This window comes from Cucurbita pepo, chromosome 14, assembly GCF_057944985.1.
Source record: "Cucurbita pepo subsp. pepo isolate OVF chromosome 14, ASM5794498v1, whole genome shotgun sequence".
In the NCBI taxonomy this organism is placed as follows: domain Eukaryota; kingdom Viridiplantae; phylum Streptophyta; class Magnoliopsida; order Cucurbitales; family Cucurbitaceae; genus Cucurbita; species Cucurbita pepo.
This window is the reverse complement of record NC_141811.1, coordinates 10,454,164-10,471,603: the sequence shown is the minus strand read 5'-3', so window position 1 is coordinate 10,471,603 and position 17,440 is coordinate 10,454,164. Positions and strand designations below refer to the sequence as shown.

The following is a 17,440-nucleotide window of genomic DNA, read 5'->3' as shown; positions in this document are numbered from 1 at the left end:
GGTATATCATTGTGGAGGAGCTAAGTTTATTAGCTCAATTGGTTAGAATGTCGTGTTAATAACGCATAGGTTCCAGGTTCAAGGTAGAAGAAAATGCACCAAAGCACGAAAATGCACAAGTCGTGGGGTCCATCCTAGACAGGCTCACGCACTCCTTCATGACGTCGTCGAGCCCATGATCAAGGAGACGACTATCTCTATGCTAGTACCCGATGCTGACGAGGTCCAACTACAACAAGTGGGCTGTGGAACGTCGTCGAGCTAGAGGAAGGAGAAGCGATCGTGAAGAAGATGCTGTTGTAGGTCACCCCAGATCACCACCTCGAGCAAGTCGCGATTTTGATCGAGACATTGCTTGACGTAAACGACCTCTCGATTGAAGAGATCGAGACATTGCTTGACGTAAACGACCTAACGGTTGAAGAGGTGACCAGAAGATTGTGCAACATCGAGCAGAGGAAGAAGAATGTCGCTTTAGCTAGCGACAAGCAGGGTCGTCTTCTCCTCAAGGAGGAATGGCTTGCACGCCTCAAGCGATGCGACAACTCTGACGAGGGCAACGACTCTCCAGCGGCAAGAAGCAGTGGAAACCTCGCGGGCGTGCACGCGGGAAAGAAGGGTGCCCGGGAGAAAGAAGGGGAGCAGAAGAAGGAGTCGGCTAATAGCGGGTCAATCCGGTGCTCGAACTACGGGAAAAAAGACTGTCTGAGCAAGGATTGATGGAGCAAGTTCGGGCCAATCTGGTACGATTGACGACGACTCCTCACGCGAGTTCGTCACATGGCAAACTGCCTCTACATCTTGGAGTTGAAGATAGAACAACCGGTCAGCTTCTCGGTTAAGGACCGAAGAAGTAGATTGGAGGTGGCATGCAAGGTACGGGCACCTGAGTTTTCTTGCTCTACAAAAACTACACAAGGAGCAGATGGTGTATGGTTTGCCAGCAATCGAAGGCGTGTCTCATCGGCAAGCAGAAGCGCATTCTACTGATAACTCTCTAAAAGTAGAGTCTTATCAAGTCTTTTTATAGTTAATATTGCACTCTTATTCACCATTTACTCATTTATTATCCCATTTATTCTACTTAGTGAGCATGAAATCGTTTATTGCCGTCCAACATGAAAAAAATATGATTTGACATAAATCGATCTTAATTGTATATTTAATTGAGTTATGTGGTATAATTTCAGGCATTTATGTTAAACCATGTGGGAGTAGCAAATTTGGAAACAAATGGGGGATGACATGGAAATTTTAAAACCGTCAGCAGTCTAAGTGGATCATTGACTACCCAATGAGGAACATCCTATTTGGACTACTTATTTCTTTTCAGCCCTAGAGGGGAACCCATGCTCAATATAAAAGAAAAAGGAAGATCAAGAGGGGGAGAGCCACACACTTTGGGAGAAAAAGATTGAATTACATAGTAGCAGCCTCTGCTGCAGTGAACTGCTGTGAAACCAGAGAAGAAGAAGAAAACCCTAATCCAGCAGCGGTTGACAGCAGAAGAAAAAGGAGACCAACAAGGATTGATTAGGGCAAAGAGATGGACGTGAGAGCTCAAGAGAAGGGAACTTCCATTGACGAACGGCAACAAACCGGGATAACTCTCTATTTCCTTATTCTCTTTCCTTATTCCATCAATTTTACGTGATGAAGATGCAGATTCCTTTGTTTAATTCAGTTTGTATGGAGAGCTAAACTTAATAGGGGAGGCGAGAGAGTTTTATATAGTTTAAGTATGTTGACGGTATGATTTTAGTTTATTAAAGAGTTGTTCTTAATGATTTACATGTATGTTTAATTAGCTACTTTACATACATAGTTGTTCTCTTATTCGGGAGAAGAGAGGGAGCAATGAAATCCTCTTTAATACTATAGTTCCATAGTAAGGAGACTTGAAGTGTAATAGAAGGGTTATGAATAATTCTTGTCCTAGAGCCTTGTTAATAGAAATTACAACGATTATGGAAATAATCACCATTCATGACCCTTGGAAGCGGGCTTACGAATCTATTTAAAAGGAACTAAAATCTACCACAAAACTCAACAACTTATTTATTTCATCTCTCTTAGCCGAATCTTTCTCATTATAGTTGATTTTCTCATCATTTTCTGTTTTTCGACAGCAGTGGCACTCTTTTTTAGTTTTGTTTAAATAGTTAAAATCTCCAACACTCATTTGAATGTTACCCAAAAACTCACTTAATTTCCAGCGATAATATTAACCAAAAAATTAGGTTCTCCGTGGAATCGATAATTTAGTTATTACTTGCTACTTGTGATAATGTATACTTGCACTTATTCTTGTGAATTTTACATCATTTTATTATATACATCCACAAGCGATCATCTATCGGGCCAGTGAACCATTGGAGCTCATACACGACGATCTCTATGGGTCTATCAAGCCAGCGAAGAGAGAGGTGGCATAAGCGATTAAGCGCATTCAAGCGGGCACGGAGGCCGAATGCGGGAAGAAGATGCGAGTGCTGCGCACGAACCAAGGCAGAGAATTTGCCTTGGTGAGTTTTGATAAGTTATGCGACGAGCTCGGCATGCAGCGGTACCTAACAATGCTCTACTCCTGCCAGAAGAACGGGGTGGTGGAGCGCTAAAATCAGACAATCGTTGAAACGATAAGATCACTGGTGATGACGGTTGGGATGTCCGAGAGGTTCTGGGGAGAGGTGGTCATGATGACCGCCTACCTCCTCAACCGGTCGCCAACACAAAGCCTCGACAGGAAGACGCCACACGAGGTCTGGTACAACAAGAAGCCTGTGGTACATCATCTCCGAGTGTTTAGCTACGTCGTGTACATGAAGATCACACATCCTCACCTCGCCAAGCTCGATCTTAGGGAGATGAAGGTCGTCTTCATCGACTACAAACCTGGGAGTAAGGCATACAGGCTCTATGATCCTGCAAGGGAACGTTCTCATGTGTCGTCTGGCAGTGACACGACGTGGCTGAGGTGATCCAGACCCTAGAATAATTCACGGTGGAGTACCTCGTCACCGAGCCAAGAGAAGGAAGGGCCCAACACCTGGCACTGTCACCGCCTCCAGCAGCTGCACCGAACATGCCTACGCAAACACCGACCACAACTCCTGCTACGCCCCCTGAGCCAGTGGAGTTCGCAACACCATGTATTGTAGATTCAACGCTGGATGCCAATCACGATGATGGCCTGGAGGCCAGGTACCAGAGGATTAAAGACCTACTAAAAGGAGGTGAACCACCGGGACTGGCGACACGCGAGCTCGAAGAAGAGGGGGCCTAACTCCATGCCATCGGCATGGATGAACCGAACTCTTTTGTCGAAGTAGAGAAGAACCCGTGCTGGCTGAAGGCAATGCAGGAAGAGATGACGTCTATCACTGAGAACAAGACGTGGAGTCTAGAGGACATGCCGCCGGGACACCAAGCCATAGGGCTCAAATGGGTGTTCAAACAAAAGCGTAACAAAGAGGGAGAACTTGTGAAGCACAAGGCCCATCTAATGGTGAAGGGCTACGTCCAGAAGCAAGGGGTGGACTTCAAAGAGGTGTTTGCACCGGTGGCAAGGTTGGAATTTGTCCACCTGTTGCTGGTGATCGTGACACATCATTCCTAGAAGGTCCACCACATGGACATGAAATCCGCTTTCCTCAACAGAAAGCGGAAGGAGACCATCTACGTCCGACAACCACCTCGCTTCCTCGACAATGACAAGGCCGACAAGGTATTGTGCCTGCAGAAGGCACTCTACGGGCTTCGGCAAGCACCACGAGCCTGGAACGCGAAGCTCAACAGTACCCTGTTGTCACAGAAGTTCAAGCGATGTGCCTTTGAGCATGGTATGTACACGCGTGGCCAGGGCGAGCAGCGGCTGATCGTGAGAGTGAACGTCGACGACCTCATAATCACTGGAGGCGACATGGAAGTTCTTAGAAGATTCAAGAGGGATATGTCAAAGACCTTCAAGATGAGGGATCTCGGCATGCTTAGCTACTACCTTAGCATCGAAGTGCAGTGGAGTACTACTAGCATCACTATCTGTCAAGGTGCGTACGCGAAGAAGCTGTTGGACACAGCTGGGCTAGCAGACAGTAACCCTACAAGGACACTAATGGATGACCAGCTCTAGCTCAAGTGACCTATTACCGCAACATTGCTGGGAGTAACACTACGCCGACAGTCAATGCCACCAATTACTGCAACATTGTCGGGAGTCTGCGTTATCTGGTAAACACATGCCCTGACCATGCAATCAAGCACATCCTGCGCTATTTGGCCGGAACCAGAGGCTAGGGTATGAGATATTATGCAGGGAGAGGAAAGAAGAAGCTTGAGCTGGTCAGCTACAGTGATAGTGACGTGACCGGTGAAGTTGATGATCGTAATAGCACCGTCGGGATGATTTACTTCCTCTCTGGCAGTGCGATTTGCTGGCAATCAACTAAACAAAAGGTAGTTGTTCTGTCTTCTTGCGAAGCAGGGTACATCGCCGCTTCGATGGTGGCCACACAGGGGGTTTGGCTTGCGCGGTTGATGGAAGAAGTCATCGGAAGAGAAGGCGATCCACCAATGCTATAGGTGGACAACAAAGCTATGATCTCCCTAATAAAAAATTCAGTTTTGCACGACCGGAGCAAGCACATAGAGATCAGGTTCCATTACATCCGTGAGTATGCAGGTCGGGGGCTTATCAAGATTGACTTTATTCGAACAGAGAACAGCTTGGAGACATCTTCACCAAGTCTCTGGCGCGGGTAAAATTTGAGGAACTCCATTCGAAGATCGGAGTTCAAACAATAAGGTAGTATACCACATGTTTTACGAGGAGATTGTTAGATAAAAGCCTGTGGTTTTTCTTTATTTAGTTTATTTAGGTTTTTTATTAAATTAGTTAGTTGAATCTTTTTTAGACAATTTGACTCATACACGTACGTACGAGCACCATATTTTTAGCTGGCCATTTGGGTATGTTTAGGAGCAAGTTTAATGGGCCACTTCGGTCATTTTTAGAGTGTAAATTTGTTTTAAATACTCCAACAAAATGAGAAACATCATGTTTCAGGAAACAACAAAACTCAAAGCTTTCGTTCCCTTACTTATTTTCTTGTGCTTTCTATTTTTCTTTTCTTTCTTCCAACAATTTCTTCCGACGAAGAAAAAAACATCACGTACTTGGAGAAAGTCTCACGAAGAATGAAGAAGTGGGCAGACACAAAATGAAGATCATTAGAGTTTTAGGCTGGTGATCAATTTATGATCAAGCTAAGATTAGAACAATTTAGATTCCATGGGAATCGGGACCAACGACTAGTGCAAAGATATGAGGGACCAATTGAAGTCATTGAGAATGTCGGAAGGACTTCATATCGCCTCCAATTGCCTACATGGATGAGAATTCATCCCGTCATCCATGTAAGTAACCTCAAACCGTACCATCTAGACGACGACGACCATCAACGCAACCAAGTGACACTACTACCAGTGACGATGAAGGACTCGAGTAAGAAGGAAGTAGAAGAGATTTTGGCCGAGCGAACCCGTCGCATTGGCAAACCAAAGCGCAACTTACGAGAATTTTTACTTAAGTGGAAAGGACTTCCAGAAGAAGAAATCAGCTTGGAACGTGTTGACGACCTGTAGGCAACCGCACCTCAGATTGTAGAGTTCGAAGAAATGAGACGGTTGACAAGGACGTCAACCAATTAAGTGGGGGACGATGTCACGGTCATGCTTGTCCAAGGCGTGTCGCCCATGGCCGCATGACCGTGACACACTGAAACTCATGCCTTGTATTACTTTACCGCTTTCATATTGTATAATTTCTTTCTTGATTTCTTTAAGAGTATGACGTTTCGGCGAAGTCATGGCTACGCTTGGTAGACATGAAATGCCTCAAAATGTATTATAGGGGAATGCAACTAGTGGTAAAATTCTCCCTACCCGAAAAGTTGTATACTGTTTAAGTCGTTGTTGTTGCCTTTTTGCTTGCATGCTATATAACATTACTCTCAATCTCTCTCTCATTCCTGCTTTCAAAACTCTTTTTCCTAAACCTCTCTCCCCCATTTTCTAAAATCTTCTCTTCAAAATGGGACCTGAGGTTTGAACGTATGGTAACGTAATCCGAAGTTGGGGTGACTCACTCAGTGTTGAGAGTGAGAGCCACACGATCGCCAAATCCGCTACCAAGAAATGGCGATTGTGACACAAATTATGTTATAGAACACATGTCTCACCAGCTATAATACAGGTAGGAGATTGTTGGGATTTACGTCATAAAACCTCGTAATTTATTATTTAATTTTTGTATAGGACATGTTCTTGTATAGGTCAGTGAACTTAGATCCATCTATGAGTCAATAAGCTTGACTTAGTAAAAGAATTGTTAGTAGTTGCTAAACTATTAGCAAAGTTTTAAAAAATAGTTGTGATTTATTTAGGAAAATTGTTAGCTATTTTAACTTGAGGATAAAGTTTAGGAAGATTGTGAGTGCTTTCTTCCCTATAAATACTCATCTGATGTACACTTTATTCACAACAATGGAAGAGAACTAAAAAGCATAATGCATAAAATTATTTGTACAAGAAACTCTCCCTCAAGTTGTTATTTCTTCTCATTTATTTGTTTCGGTATATTTCGAACGTGGGTCAAAAATAACAATTGTATCAATCCAAGGCAAATTATTCATCTTGTTCCCGTATAAGAATGACAATCATTTTTTACTAACCAAGGTATATTACATCCTAAGTTTGAAGAGCAATATTATTAGCTTTCGTCAAATGTTAGAAGAATGTAGCAGAATGGAGTTATTTGGCTCGTTCTCGAGATATTCGATAGAAACAAAACCCTATTGATAAAGGTAAAACAGTCGCAAAACCGCCCGTATAAGATACTAATAAAATACCTTCAGCATCTTCTAGAAGCCTTCATTAGCATTAGAAGCAATAAAGAGAAGAAGAAATCAATGAGTTGGAAGAAGAAGGAATCGAAGAATGGAGTTAAGAAGAAACCAACGAACAGAACTAAGAAGAAATGAGAGGCCACTTCAGTTAACAAAGAGCAACCTACAAGTTAATGTGTTTCATCAGACTTATGTCTCAACCAAAGAGGCCTAGAGGTAGACAGAAAAAGAAACAAGAATCCAATAATAAGAGGGTTGAAAGACAAATGAGTACCTTACAATATGATAAAATCCCTATGCAGAAGAGAGAAACTCAAGAAGTTGCACGTGGCATTATTAAAGTTTTTTATGAAAAAGATGAAGTTGATAAGGAATCAAACAACATTGACACTATAGAACAACGTGCAAAAATTCTCTCCAATGCCTTAACAAGGGTTATACTTTGTAGATATGCAAGAGTTGCTCGAAATGAAAAATCTTGAGTAAAGTCTATGGGGGAGAATGTGAGTCAATAAAGTTTGAATTAGTAAAAGTAGTTATTAACTTCATCAAACTTAGAAAAACTATTAACGATTTATTTAAGAGAATTGTCAGTAGTTGCTAAATTGTGGAATAAGTTTTGGACAATAGTTAGTGATTTATTAGGAGAATTGTTGGCCGTTTTAACTTGAGGAGAAAGTTTAGAAAATTTGTTAGTGTTTTTATCCGATAAATACTTATTAGATGTATGCTCTATTCACTACAATAGAAGAGAAACGAAAAATATAGTGCTTAACGTTCTTAGTCCAAGAAGCTCTCCCCTCAAGTTATTCTTGATGGTGTTAATAGAACACATACGGAATCAATTTAGAACTTAGGCACTCTAAGTACATCAATTATAATAAATTAGCTAGCATGTTCAAAAGTATTCAAACTCAATACTAACTTTTTGTAGTTCAAATTTCTTATTCCTCACGCGCCGGTTTCGAACCACCTATAATGTATTCCCTACTATTCTCCAGTTGTAGAATCCAGTAAGTGACTAAACTTGGAAGGAATTTAGTATATGTGAAGAGAGATTTTTTGAGGAATTTTTTCAAAGTTTTCCAAGAACATTTCCATCTACCTTGAATCTCTATCAGAGTGATATTTGTAAGCTCATACAAATGTGAGATTACCAATACTCTTTATAATTTTCGTTCTCTTTTTTAGGCCATTAAACATAGAAAAGCTTTAATAAATTTAAAAAAAAAAAAAACAACAATAAAAGAATCCATTATTATTGTAGGGAAGAACTTTGAATAGGAAAATAAAATTTCTATTATTGAGATAAAACAAGTTAAACTCAATCTAACTCATGTGCTTCTTTTACGGTTTTTTTAATGTCACACAAATTGGACGGCTAACACGATGCTTCCCATCAGACCACACAAGTTTTCCAAATGTATGCCCGTCAGTTTGATTATTTGGCACCCTCCTCAACACAACTTTGAAATACTTCTCTTCACCAGTTTTGGTGAACTTCAAAGTATTTGGGTTTACTGAAACTGAAACTCCTCGCGGTGCCTCGACTTGAGCAACATACGTGCCTGGACTTCTCACATTTTTTACTCTTCTTTTGATCTCTGCTGCCTCTAATTTTAGATTATTCATCGAGATTGATGGGTAATTCAAATCTATTACTCTGAATGACTTTGAACAAACAAATGAAGTGTCATTGGAGAATAGTTTCATTTGTGTTTTATTGTAGCCACGGGCACCTAGGAAGTTCAAGTAGTCTTGGGTGGAGAGGTCATAAATAAGGCCCGGATTTGCTGCTTTGTTTGGTTGGACATGGCCTGCACCATATGCCAATGGGTTTGCTTTCTCCTTTTTTGAGTTTAGTATTGGATTTAAGTCATTTGCTTCAGCTGCCAAACAAAACCCTTAGCTTGCAAGATTTAAGTCAAAATGAAAATCCCATAAATAAGGTATCTTACTATTCATGGTTTGGAAATACTCTTGACAAATTACTAGTTTAACCTTCACCGAACTTTTAAAATGATGGAAGAATTTTGAATAATAAACCTGTGGTCATGATTGCAGATCTGATAGCTGCTGAACTCCATTTTGGATAAAGGGTTTTGAGAAGGCCAACGATACCAGAAATATGGGGGCATGACATGGAAGTGCCCGATAATAGATTATATAGAACCCGACGTTTATCAAAAGGTGAACCAGGTAGTGATGCTTCGTCAGAGAAAGCCGCTAGTATATTCACACCTGGTGCTGTTATATCAGGCTTGAAATTGAAAAAAAAAAAAAAATACAATACTTCATATTTTGTTGACACATTGAAATTTATACTATAAAATTAATCAACAGATAAATCTTAACCAACCTTGAGTATTGAAGGCTCAACTATGCTGGGACCTCTTGACGAGAATGAAGCCATAATTGGTGCTGGTTTGATTCCCAACTCAATCTTCACGTGAGTCATGTAAGCCATTGGACTTCTGATTCAACCACAAAACATGACGTATAAATTACTACTTTTGAGTCTAATAAAATATTGCAAAATGTGGAAGTTGATGGAATAAGATGGAGCAATTACGGTTGATGGAATAAGATGGAGCAATTACTGAGTAGACTGGATGTATTGGTTGAGTGATTTATCATTGGTTAGCTTATAATGTGAAGTAGGAAGTAAGTGTGCATAAGTCAAAAGTTCATCTCCACTTTCCTTGTTATTAACAATAATCATCCCGACAGCACCAACTTGAGCAGCTACATAACCTTTGTCCACTCTTGAATTGTCTCGATTAAAGCAAACTACAATTTTTCCTTTTACCTTTTGAGGATGAAGAGACCCTTCAAAACATATTAAGCTACTAAGATCACAATAAATTTTGCTTAATACCATGGGACTACCGTCAATTTGTTCTTATAATTATGTTGGAAATATGTGGATTAAATTAAAAAAAATATTGTTAAATTTTAAAATATATTTCAATTATGTTCTTACAACTTGAAAAATTTGCAAAAATTATCAAATGATACAAATCAATTTTAGCTAAATTTAAGCTAAAAATGGTAAAAATTGGAGAATATACCTAACATCATTTATAACTAAAAAAATATGATAAATTTTTATTGTTTATTTCAACCCAAAAATATTGCTAACATAATTTACAAATTTACATTAGATGGTTTTAATAGAAAATTCCTCCAAAGGCTAGTTTTTGGATCTATTTCAAAATTCAACGGATAATTTTAAATACTCATGCATGATAGAAATGTATCCAAAATTTAAAGATATTATGTATAATTTGAATAAAATTATACTCACGCGAGGTTATCAGAGACATTGTTGAATTTTGCATCTAAAGCATTGATCAACGGATAGAACTTTTTAGCTGGCAATATTTTACTAGAAAGACTTTCACCATGGTGTTGACAATAAAAAATCATTAAAGACAACATAAACGTAGTACAAAATCATAAACTCAATCGATAGGAATATAGAAACACGCATACGATACAATTTTATATGTCAAATGCAATTAATTGTGTGAAAATGGTTCGATACTTACCTAAATATTTGTATAAATTGTGTAAAAAACATAGCTTTATAATACTAACTAGTGTCGGATAGAGTACCTTAAAGTGCCTTTTGTCTCCCAATGCCACGTAAGTGGTAAAAAACCTATCAATTGTGCTAGCTCCCATAGTTATCATCTATGGTGCGGCATTTGAGACCTTGCCTTCAGATGGTCCTGAATTTCCAGCAGAACAAACAACAGTGATGTCGTTCTTCACTACATAGAAGGATAGTATAGCCACTAGATCGTCAGAAAATTCTTGATCCTTTCCACCGAGTGAAACCGAAAGAACGTCAACTCCGTCACTAATGGCAGCTTCAAAGCCAGCTACAATATCGGCCATAAAACACTCCCCAACAAACGTTGGAGGCCAACATACTCTATAGGTAGCAACAAGGGCTTTAGGGGAACCCCCTTTTGAATTGCCATAACCATTCCCAAAAATGCCTACTCCTTGAACGAAATTGCCTCCAGCCGTGGATAAGGTGTGTGTTCCATGCCCATTATCGTCCCTTGCTGTTTCATAGCTTGAGTTGAGAGGTCCTACGATGGATGCATACCCTTTGTTGAAATACTTTGCTCCAATCAACTTTCTGCATTAAAATTTTCAATTTTACATCTACGTCATACGTACCGATACAAGGACTAGCTAGAGCACAAACCCGACAACGACAGATCTATTATCATTTTTATAATAAGAAGAAAATTTAAAACTGGATGAGTTTATACATTTGTATGTGGTTAAACCTTTAGTTTTTTTTTTTTTTTTTTTTTTTTTTTTTTTTTTGTATTTTATATATATATAAACTAAAAGAAATGTCTATTAGGTTTATGAAGGTTTCCTTTTGTATCTATTTTATTATTAAACCTTAAAAAGTATCTTTTAAGTTCAAACTTACTATTTTCTGACCACTAATAAATTTTGAAATTCGATTTTGTGTCTAATAGATATATTTGACTTTTATTCAAAACTGACGAACCTACTAGACAATAAATTGATTGCACGGAGTTCTACTAAACATAAAATTTGATTTTATATCTAATAGATCAATTAATTTTAAAATATTTAAATAGACACAAAGTTGAATGTTTCAAATCTATTACAAATTTTAGAAGTTTTTTACCAAAAAAAAAAAAAAAAAAAAAAAAAAAAAAAAAAAAAAAAAAAAAAAGTTAAAGTTGGAATAAGATACTTATCCAAATTCAAAGATATCTTAAACATGAGCGTGAAAGTTTAAAAACTATACTTGTAATTTAACCAAGAACATGAATTTGATGTAATTTTGCTCTAAAAATATATGCATTTATGTATCTATCTAATGTCAATAACAATGATTCTATATGCATCTAACAAATGTTAGATTAATATTCACTTTAAACCATTGTCGAGTTCTTTGTCTATTATGCTAACAAAAGCGTCAAATACATGTTTAATATATTAGTCAAATGAAAGTGTATCTATTTCTTAACATAAAAGAATTAAATAGAGACGAAGTAACAATAAGAGATCATAGGGACCTGTTGCAACGAAAGTTGGAGCCACCTTTACAACTTCCCTTCCATCTTGTTGGGATAGGTCCATATCCTTCATCACGGAAGCTCTTTGATTCTGACCAAACACCTGTATTGATCCGAATCACAATAAGAAGAAGTACCCAAATTAATACACAAGTTGCCGAATGTCCAAGAACTTATGAGAGGGAAACAAGTCCAACCTGTGTCAATGTTGCCAATGAGTGTAGATTCACCAAATCTTGAAAGATTCCAAAGTGAGTTTGAAGGAATTCCACTATCATTCTCAACTCCAAGAAAGTTCCATGATCGTGTTGTATGCAGTTTTAATCCTTTGTTTTCATAAACTCTATAAAAATATGAAAACCCAATAAATTAGGAACAAACAAATATGGTTTTAGGAAGAGAAAAATCATTATCAAACAAAATGATAGCCATAGAAATGAATCAATCATTTTATTAGCTATATCTTCTGCAACTTTCTCATCATGAATAGTAGCAAAGCTATTGATATTTCTATGGTATGAGTAAAAGATTGCTTCCTTAGCTGCTTCATTGCTGAACTTGGAAACAAAAACATAAGAGTGTAAACGAAGAGGGAGAGTTCAACAAATCTGCATTATATGATTTGGACGTAAAAGCTTCACCTTTCTAACACAGATCCAAGTAGATTGTAGTGGGTTTGTGTTGCAAGTTGGAGATCAACCGCAGAAGGATTCAAGCCATGTGAATGTGATCCCAAGTAAACAATATAAGACTGCACAACATAAACAAAACGTTTCAATGTCTAAAACCCAGTTGATATAAACATTAAAAAGGCTTTATAAGTGATCATTGACTAACCTTCTTGGCTACCAAGGTGGGTGTTTGCAAAAGAGAAAAAAGAAAGAATGGCAAAAGTAAAGGTAACAAATTGAAGGCCTCCATTTCTTTTTCCCTCGAAATAATTGTTTTGTTAGAATTGTATGCCTTTTATAATGCCTATCAGTGTTTTATGTTGTGACTCAGATTGGAGACATCTTCCATTTGAAGAGAACAGAGAAGATCCAGACGCAAAAAATGGAGGAAATTCATAGTATTTTAAAGAAATTATTATGGCAAGAAAATGAAAAGGATTTATTTGAAGTTTGAACTGGTTCAAATGCCAACTCATTATTCCATGATGAGTCTAGCAAAATAATAATAATAATATAAAAGTGTATTTAACTTTAAGTAGACTTGAACATTGTTAATTAATTAAGAATGGATCAAATGGATCAAATGGACCAAATTTCTATCAAATTTGAACTTTAAATAAAACTGTAATTTTATTCACGTTAAGATTTTAATTTAATTTAATTAAATCAAAATTTCAAGACTAAATTTGACTGAATAGGCTAGTGTGGTGTAAAAATTTTAGAATTATCGAAGGAATTTGGTGAACATCTTTAATAGGGTGAAGCGCCTTGACATAAGTGGGAACAAATTCGAAGGACGAAAGCAAGGTAATTTGGAGTTGGATAGAACTTTGGCTAAGGTCATCCAAGCAAGTGACCTTACTATCGACATGGTTATATTTGATGCTGACACGTGCCCCATGGTTTTGCACGTGTCATAAATTTGATATGTGTGAATTGTTTATGAATTGATATGACTATGATATGTTATGTATGTGTTATGATATGTGAATGATATGATAACTCTTACGTTATGATGTGTTCAATGATATGTGTGAGATAGGATACGAGAAGGATGCAATAAACGTAATGTAATGATATGACTAAAATATGATTGATATAACGATATGGTTAGGTTATGTATTGAAAAGGATATGATTATGATAGATTGATGGAACGATATGGTTAGGATTCATTCCTGTAACGGAATAACTAGGATACGTCCCTATAACGGTATGTCTAGGATACGTTCATGAAACGATATGGTTAGGATATGTTCGTGTAATGATATAACTAGGATACGTCCCTATAACAGTATGACTAGGATACGTTCATGAAACGATATGGTTACGATGTGTTCCTATAATGGTAAGGATAAGACTATGACAAGTTTAGGAAACGATGTGACTAAGATATGCATATGGAAACAATATGAGTAAGGTATGTTCATGAAATGATACGATTATGAGATGTATAAGGACGAAAAGACTGACAAGTTTAGGAAACGATATGGCTAGGATATGCATATGGAAACGATATGACTATGAAGTGTTTACGAAATTATATGATTATTATATGAAATGTGAATGACGGATATATATATATGTTGTGATATGATACGAAAATTATATGAAATATGTTATTGTACGAGATATGTGATAAATTGACATGTTTATGATATGAAATATTGTGATGCGATATGTTATGGTATGATATGTATATGATGAAGATTATTATGTCTGGAAGCATGGAACGTTATGGTATGACATATTTATATAATCTGAATAATATGATATGATTGACATGCAAAATGACGAACTAGCATGAAACACAACCCGACATATGCATGAAAGACATGATAAATAATATGAGAAATGATATGAAAAACGATATGATATGTACAAAACGCTAGCAGAATTGTATTAAATGATGATGAAAATGGAAAAATGTTGGGACCTCATGCATGATTGTGTGTTCATGCATCGGGGATACCCTTTTTTCTGATGGTACGGACGCGTACTTTACGAGGCTAGAAAACGATCATTATGGATATCATAATACTGCAACAACCAGGCAGAGAAACATTATATTTATCATAATGTTGCGACGTTCAGGCAGGAAAAAAATCATTATGTTTATCCTCATGTTGCGACGACGGTCACTATTCCTAAACAGGTGTCCAACATCAACAACTACTAGAGAATGCTTGCCCTTCAAGAAAGGGGCCCAGGAGGTGTGCGAACCGACTGTTGGGTCCATACACGCACATGTGAACCAACAGTGGGGTCACTTGCTTAGTATTTCTTTAAATACTCAAACCACTTGTTATTCAATTTCAGGTAAAGGCAAGACATTCTTGTACAGCTGACGACGACATCTAACTCGAAACCATGACACATGCATAAGCTAGTCGCATTTATTTTCTTAGACGTAGGCTAGAATAGAATGTTTTTAATTTAATCATTCATTTATTTTATTTAGTCTTTTTTTTTTTTTTTTTTTTGTTTCAAAGATGTTTTCAAACACGTAAATCTATGACTGTGTTTTAAGATAAAGTTATGTTATATGAAAGTTTAATGAGGTAATTCTACATTCAATGTTCATGATAGGTAAATAGTAGCGACCTTAGATTAAGTAGAAAATTTAGAGTCGTTACATTAAAGAACTCTCTCTGTTAGGTGGGGACAGCATGGTGAGTGCTAGCCAACTTGTCATCCATGGGAGGTTAGCTAGCGAACCTGTTCGGTCATGTAGCCGCTCAAGGTTGGGGGAGCGACCCCCTATACGTGTGAGCCCTATTGATTACCCGCATGATCAATATCTACCCACAGGATGAATCCATCCTATAGGGTCATCCAAGCGAACTATCAAGTTACACGACTCAATGATACCGTACCGAAGTTAAAAGGGAAGTAGAAGTTCTACAGACACTGTAGCAACTTCTATCGGCCTAGGTGGCTACATTTATTATCGAGGTTGTTGTGGTGGTCTTTTAGGTCCCTAGTGCAGGTTAGAGGCCTAAACATGAATTCACTTCTCCAGGTTCCTTGCTCGGGATCGGGAGCACTAGGGCATCACCTACTAATCATCTCTCATAGTTCTAATGCACTTGGATTACAAGATGCATTCCATCCTAGGTATTGTCTAGCCTAACTAATGCTCACACCATATTTTTATTCTATTTCAACTACTTACAATGTAACAACTGTTAAGGATAGTTGATCGTTCATTAGAAGGCAAATATCTAGATATTTGCCTTACATTACGGGTTACCATATTTGCCCTCTTATTAAAGGCAAATATATTGCATTCATTTATTATTCTTTCCTTTTATTACTATTTCCATATTATTTGTAATTTACCATATTTTTGTATCCTGTAAATGATTATAAATAAGAGAACTCTCACCCCATTTAGGTGTGGTGGATTAATCAAACATTCACATGACTTGCAGTTGATGAAACGTGGCACCAAACCTGTTGCTGAGTATGCCCGTGCCTTCAAAAAAATTTGTGACCAACTTCATGCCATTGGCAGACCGGTCGAGGACATTGATAAAGTGCACTGGTTCCTTCGTGGACTCGGCACCGAATTTTCAGCTTTTTCTACTGCTCAGATGGCTCTCACCTCTATCCCCTGTTTTGCAGATTTAGTCTCTAAAGCTGAAAGTTTTGAGTTGTTTCAGCTCTCCCTTGAGTCCTCTAACTCCACTCCTACAGCATTCACAGTCACTAATCGTGGTCGCACCCATGGAAGCCACCCTGCTTCCTTTACCAACCAGCGAGGTCGTTCTTATTCTCACAAAAACAACTCTTCTAATCGAGGACGAACCCACTCAAGTCAAGGTCGTCGACCACCTCACTGCCAAATATGCCGCAAAGAGGGCCATTATGCTGACCGCTGCAACCAACGGTATGTTCGACCTGATTCTTCTCATGCTCACCTTGCTGAAGCCTTTAACACGCCATGTTCTATTGCTGGACCCGATGCTGCTGATTGGTTTCTGGACACTGGAGCTTCGGCCCATATGACTGCCGACCCATCTATTTTGGATCAGTCTAAAAATTACACGGGTAAGGACTCTGTGATTGTAGGAAACGGTGCATCCCTACCCATTACCCACACCGGTACTCTTTCTCCTGTTCCAAATATTCACTTGTTAGATGTCTTGGTTGTCCCTCACCTCACTAAAAATCTTCTTTCCATAAGTAAATTAACGTCTGATTTTCCTCTCTCCGTTACATTTACTAATAATCTTATTACTATCCAGAATCGTCAAACAGGAAGGGTGGTGGCAACCGGTAAAAGAGATGGAGGGCTATATGTGCTGGAGCGCGGCAACTCTGCTTTTATTTCAGCCCTTAGAAACAAATCTTTACGTGCTTCATATGATTTATGGCATGCTCGTCTAGGTCATGTGAATCATTCGGTTATTTCTTTTTTAAATAGAAAAGGTCATCTTTCTCTTACGTCTTTATTGCCTTCTCCATCATTATGTAATACTTGTCAGCTTGCGAAAAGTCATCGATTGCCTTATTCCCGCAATGAACGTAGGTCGTCTCATGTGTTAGATCTTATTCATTGTGATCTTTGGGGTCCTTCTCCCGTCAAATCAAATTCGGGTTTCCTTTATTATGTTATTTTTATTGATGATTATTCTCGATTCACTTGGTTTTACCCTTTAAAATTTAAATCTGATTTTTTTGATATTTTTCTTCAATTTCAAAAATTTGTGGAAAATCAATATTCTTCTCGTATCAAGGTATTTCAAAGCGATGGTGGTACCGAATTTACTAGTACTTGTTTC

General features: G+C 38.0%; 1 pseudogene; it reads right to left on the bottom strand.

Moving 5' to 3' along the window:
* Positions 1 to 8,252: 8,252 nt before the first annotated feature.
* LOC111810470 (subtilisin-like protease SBT5.3) lies at positions 8,253 to 12,904 on the bottom strand (annotated as a pseudogene).
* Between the last annotated feature and the right edge of the window lie 4,536 nt (positions 12,905 to 17,440).